This window comes from Castor canadensis, chromosome 1 (genome assembly GCF_047511655.1).
Source record: "Castor canadensis chromosome 1, mCasCan1.hap1v2, whole genome shotgun sequence".
Lineage (NCBI taxonomy): Eukaryota > Metazoa > Chordata > Mammalia > Rodentia > Castoridae > Castor > Castor canadensis.
Window position 1 is genome coordinate 114119927 of NC_133386.1, and position 6518 is coordinate 114126444.

Consider the following 6518-nt stretch of genomic DNA (forward strand, 5'->3'; position numbering starts at 1 on the left):
TTCAACAAAAAAATTATGTCATGTGAAAAGCCAAATATCTCCACCACAAACATACATAGACTGAAGATGCAAAGACATCATCAAAGCAGCCTGCATTTGACACAGATGTTGAAATTGTCAGAAAGAGATTTTAAAATAATTATGATTAAGTTATCAACTTTCCAATGTAAGACAGCATGTCATATCAGATTAATTGGACAGAGATAAGAAACTCTAATTAAAAAGACACAGATACTAGAAGAAACAAATAGGCAACAGTAGATACAAAGCTTCCAACAGGCTCATAAGTAGAGTCAACACAGTCAAAGAAAGAATCAGTGAGCATGAAGACAGGTAGTGGAAGTTAAGTGAGCTGAAACAAACAACAACAAAAGGGTGAAAAAAGAACAGAACAATCAATAAATAGTAAGGGAAATTTTCAAATAGTTACATATGTATAACTGAAGTCCCAAAGGAGAAGAAAGTGAAAATAGGGCAAAAGCATATTTGAAGAAATAATTTTGCAAAATTAGCGACAGACTTGGAGCCACAGATTCAAAAGTGTCACAGAGCACCAAGCAGAATAAATACTCATACGGTATTTCAAACATTTGAGTTTGTCAGAATATCTTGAATTGAAAAGTAAAAAGCAAAAACAAATAAACAACAAAAATACTAAAATAGATTTTCTAAAGTCCTGGGAGTGGGAGCTAAATGGGGAGGCATTAACCTAGACTCTTAAATGTAGTAAAAAAATGAAAGAAAAATAAAAATTTCCCTAGGCAAACAAAAACTGAAGGAGATTGTTACTAGACACACTCTATAAGAAGTATGGAAAGATATTTTAGATGTAATACATTTGATATCAATGAGAAACTTGGATCAGATGTACAAAAAGAAATGAAGAGGATAGAAACTGGAATGAATGAAAATGAGATAAAATTTATTTATTTCTTACACACAATGGTTCTAAAAGTACTTAGCCTGTGTAAAAGTAAAGTGTATGACAATAATAGCGTAAGCAGTATGTGGGGAGTATCGGGAATATTCTGTTGTAGACGCTACATACTGCATATGAAGCAGTATAATGTTACTGGAAGGTAGATCCAGATTAACTTAAAACGTATATTGTACACTGTAAGAGTATCACTAAAGAATTTTTTTTAAAGAGGAGAAATTAGAAGTCTATTGAGGAGAAAAATAGAACCATGAAATTGTGCTTCAATTCAAGAAAAGGCAGTGAAAAAAAGAAAGAAAAAATGTAACAAAGAGAAACAACTCGCAAGATACTTACATTTTAATCACTTGAACTAATAATAATATAATCATTTTAAATATGAATTACTTAAATATACCAGTTTAAAAAATAATGGTAATTATTCTGTCAGATTCAGTAAAAAGCAGAACCTAAGAACCCTATTTAAAATATAAAAGCATAAATTCACATCTTCAAATATTTAGACCTTACTAATATAAAAACATATAAGACATAGTACCTATATTAATAGATATAAAAGACTAGACTATGAATAAGGCAACTCATTAACTTCTGAAGGTGTTCATAATATATACAGGTGTGTGTATATACATATATATATATATATCCATCTTATATCACTACGGTATCCTATAAAGTACTTACTATTATCTGTAACTTTGGAGACTAGAAAACTTTAGCTTAAAAAGTTAAACAATGCATCCAATGTTTCTTGGCTAAAGTAGAGCTGGGGTTAATATCCAGGCTTATTAGAAACCCCACACGATGATTCACTGTTTGAAATTGCCACTACAGATAGCTTGTTTAATAATAACTGAGAGTCAATTGATTGATTTTTGCAATATTTTCTGGACCTTTTGAGGATATACCTTTATTAATTATGAAAACAGGTCAATTTTATTATGGAAAAGAAGAGGGAGTTATTATGATCTCAATTTGCAATCTCACATGTCAATATTTTATAGGTCTGTAATAATATACTTATAACTTTTTGACGATCCAATTTTATTATGCTTAGTGATCTGAACTTGTGCTCTGAAATTGTCTAAATACTAACTATATTACAATATTTATTCTACGATTTTCTCAATACTCTTCTGTTTTGAAAGTACTGGCTAGAATACTCTGTATCTTGACACTCTCCAAGCTTTTATAAATGCTCCATAGGTATCAATTTTTCAAACTCTTTATCTATTACTTGTATACATTTTGAATCCATTAAGCCTTATAAAAATTCATGTAAAGATAAATCCAGGAACTGGAAGTAATTTTCTGGAAAGGAAGGGTTGAATACAGACCAAAAATGCTTTTATAGGAAAATAAAACCAATAGACTATTAAGATGTTTTTTACTTAAATGCTCAAGTTATAAATTTTATGCTTTAGAGTTTTACTTTAGGTATGACTGACTAAATAGTCACCATGGAACAAAATCCTGTATTCCTTACTTAAGAGTCACAAGAGTATATTTGGATTGGAAAACTGCAAATTCATTTTTTAGCTACACATGGTTGCTGTAAAGAACACTAAAAGCGCTCATAAAGCAATAGGCCAATAAATACACTAAAAACAGTAAAGTGTATCTGGGACAAACTGGCTTTCATAGTACAGTACCACCCATTGTAATCACCAGTATCAGTTTCAGCAATAAAGAAATGGGTACGAACAAGAGCAGCTGTTAACTCTAATCAGATTGCTAGATACCAAAACACTAACTGGGAGTAAGAGAAGAAAGCTTGGAAAAAAATGTTTCACCTGACTGACAGTAGGGCAGGCAGGTTCTTGTACAGCAGGCTGGGTATCACACCCCACTCTAGAATTTTCCTAACTCCTTAAGCTAATCTTGTGGTTTCCCTGATCCATTTCAGTATTACTTGATAAAATACATACTTGGCTGTGCTGTTTGGCCCCTAAAGATACCACATGTTCCATTTCATCCGTTAGAGAATAACACATTGGAGCAAAAGAGCAACAGATACAGACTAAATTTCTCTACAGTTCCGAAGTGTGACTGGTGACATGTTTCCTGTCATGGGCCCATGAGATAAGCAAATCCTAATATCTGATTATCTTCACTGTCAAACTACTACGTATGCTTCCCACCAGGAACGATTTTTCTGTTGGCAGTTGAGTCAGATCTATTGGAACATGTCTATTCTTACTACACTAAAGAACTGTGAACGAAGTATAACCTTTAGTCACTGTTTTAAAAGCATGTCAGATGAGTTAAAATAATATGCTCTTTCTAAACAAGGCGGCAGACATATTAACTAAGCCTACTGAGAGTCCTGCACTGTCGTAGCGCTGAGAACAAAAAGAGGAAAAGACCAGTGCCCTGTGCTCAAACGCAACGTTCACGAGAACTAAGCCACCATCAAAGGAAGAACGAAGCCTGTGTCTTCTGGGGGCAGTAAGAAGGCTTCGGGAGACAGATCTGTCAATCAATCAACGAGCCCATCACCCGAATGAAAGGCCCCGCCTACTCCAGCTCAGGAGCCCGCCCCCACCTCAAGTTGGCCCCAGTGGTCCCCCACATACGGGCCCAGCCAACCCAAGGACGTCTCGCGTGACTTACCTGAGACGCGTGCGCATCCGCGGCCGGGACCCTGCGTGCATGGAAGCGCTGGGAGCGACCTCTTCGGCCTGGAGGCCGCAGGTACAAGGCTCATCTGCGGCTTCCGCCGCCGCCATCTCGCCGGCGTGAACAGTCAGGTGGGCGACGGCGGCGGCGGCGGCGGCGAGGACCGGGACGAGGACGGCGTCTGCGTCGAGGGCGGCGTCGACGGCGAGGACGTGGGCGGTGGCCAGGGCGGTGTAGGGAGCGAGGACCGGGACGGCAGCGGCATCTGCGGCGAGGTCGGGAGCGGTGTCGACGTCGGCGAGGACAGGGATGGCGGTGAGGACCGGGGCAGCGAGGACGGCGGCGTCTGCGTCGAGGACGGCGAGGACAGGGATGGCGGTGAGGACGGGGGCGGCGAGGATGGTGGTGGCAGCGATAGCATCGGCGAGGACCCGGGCGTCGTAGGACAGCGGCGAGGACGGGGGCGGTGGCAGCGAGGACCGGGGCGGGGGCGGCGGCGGCGGCGAGGACGGGAGCGGTGTCGACGTCGACGAGGACGGCGTCTGCGTCGAGGACGGCGTCAGCGGCGAGGACGGCGTCTGCGTCGAGGACGGCGTCTGCGGCGAGGGCCGCGTCTGCGTCGAGGACGGCGTCTGCAGCGAGGACGGCGAGGACAAGGATGGCGGTAAGGACCGGGGCGGCGAGGATGGTGGTGGCGGCGGTAGCGTCGGCGAGGACCGGGACGTCGTAGGAGAGGACGGCGGCGAGGACTGTGGCGGTGAGGACGGGGACGGTGGCAGCGAGGACCGGGGCGGCGGTGGCGAGGACGGCGGCGGGGACGGGGGCGGCGAGGACGGCGGCGGTGGTAGCGAGGACGGGGCGGCGGCGGTGAGGACGGGAGCGGCGTCTGCGTCGAGGACCGGGGCGGCGGTGGCGTACGCGAGGGCGGCGTCTGCGTCGAGGACAGGAATGTTGGTGAGGACCGGGGCGGCCAGGATGGTGGTGGCGGCGGTAGCGTCGGCGAGGACCGGGGCGTCGTAGGAGAGGACGGCGGCGAGGACGTGGGCGGTGGCGAGGGCGGTGTCTGCAGCGAGGACCGGGGCGGCGGCGGTGAGGACGTGGGCGGTGGCGAGGGCCGTGTAGGCAGCGAGGACCGGGGCGGCGGCGGCGGTGAGGACGTGGGCGGTGGCGAGGGCGGTGTCGGCAGCGAGGACCGGGGCGGCGGCGGCGACCGGTACGGAGGGTTTCGGCCCCGGCAGCCCCTCCACATTCACTCGTTTCGGGCCACAGCTCGCGGTGGTGCCCCCGTTCCCACGGGGCCCCGCCGCCCTGAGTTGGTCTTCGGGCGCTTGTCCGCGTCCTCGCCCCCGCCCCTGAGCCCGGACTTCGCGCGGCCGTCCCCTAACAGCCCTGGCGGGTGTGGAGACCCCTGCGTGGACCCGGGACCGCGGGCCTCGGCCGGGGCGGCGGGAGGGTCGCCGGAAGTAGCGGGCAGTGCCGCAGCGTGGGTCACCAGCAGTGTGGTTTCTTCTTCCACGGGAATCCTTCACACGGCAACGAGTGTGCGTCTGTCCGCTCCTCCCGAAATGGCCAAGGTAAGTCCGTCTGCCGATGCGCTAGGGCGTAGAGGGACGAGAGAAGCGGAGCGCTAGCAAATGGCCCAACGTAGAGTGTGATCTTTGTGTGCCAGGCAGAAAGGAAAGTGGCAGTTTGGGAATCACTTACTCGGAAAAGTCTGTAACTGCTTTTAATGCTTTTGGAAGATGAGTGGGGTTTAGGTCGTTAAAGACGTGGGTTGGGAGATACGGAATGAAGTCCCCTCCCCGTCACAATTTAGGAATTGGGCACCCTCTCTTGGGACCCCTCCCAACTCTGGAAGCTCTAATCCTGGTGGTTTTCTGTCCCAGAAAACTCTCAGGTTTCACACAGATACAGTAAGATGTGTGAAAGATGAGTGGAAGATAAGATGGAATTGCGAGGTGAGAACCAACTAGCAGGGAGCCTTGAATTCCAAGCTAGTAATTTATAGACTTTTTCTTTAAATCGTGATGATTTAATCTGAGCCTTGTGTTAGGAAGATTAATGTGGCAACAGTTAGCAGAGTGGTAGGTATCCTGTAATTGCAAAGATGCTAAAGGTGTGATTATATACACAAGTCGTAGGAGTAGGGTACTAGTAAGATTAGGCCAGATTTTACGATGAATTTTTACTTGGCTATTAGCTGCACAGGAAAGGGGTGTTGTAAAAGAAGCATGTGGTACTCCTAGAGGAGGGAAATTTAATTGAACTCTAATGGAATGCTAATATTTGAGCTGATTTTCTTTGATCTCAATTAAAAAATGGGTCCAGTACAGTGATGTTAGAAGATATTTTTGCAAATTCTGTTTTGGAATGTAGTTCATACTATATTTTAGTATCGAAGTATACTTAAATTTGCGTGTTAATTGAACTAGATAATGTGTCTTGAATAACTTGGTATACATATTAAGAGTCATAAATGTCCATGTTTTAGAATCTAGACAAACTAAACTTCTCATGCTTTGGAATATACTTTATTTATGACTATATTTTCTCCTCAAAGTAATTTTTTCATAAAATTTCTCAGATGGTATGATACCTATCATTGATGACACACATAATCCTTTTCTCCTTAAATCTCAGAAGCTATGGCAACAGTAGACTCACAAATCCAAATGGCATTAGTTAGCAAGAAGTCACTGTAGCTGAAAGAAGCCTACTGCTTTTATATCCGAAAGACATGTTTCAGTTGGTCTACGTTCTGAAGCATGGACATTTACGATTCTTAATATGTATGTTGAGTTGTCTGACTTTCCCTAAACTGAGACCTGTTGGGATTTTTCTTTTGGTTTGGTTTGTTTTATCTAAACAGCGAGACAGTAAATATTTTAAGTTCTGTGGATGAAGACGTTCTAAACCTACATAATTTTACCATTATGTTATGAAAGCAGTCATAGGCAGTACA

At 44.9% G+C, this 6518-nt stretch overlaps 1 pseudogene; it reads right to left on the bottom strand.

Moving 5' to 3' along the window:
* LOC109679001 (deuterosome assembly protein 1-like) overlaps positions 1-3686 on the bottom strand; it is a 569124-nt pseudogene extending 565438 nt beyond the window's left edge.
* Between the last annotated feature and the right edge of the window lie 2832 nt (positions 3687-6518).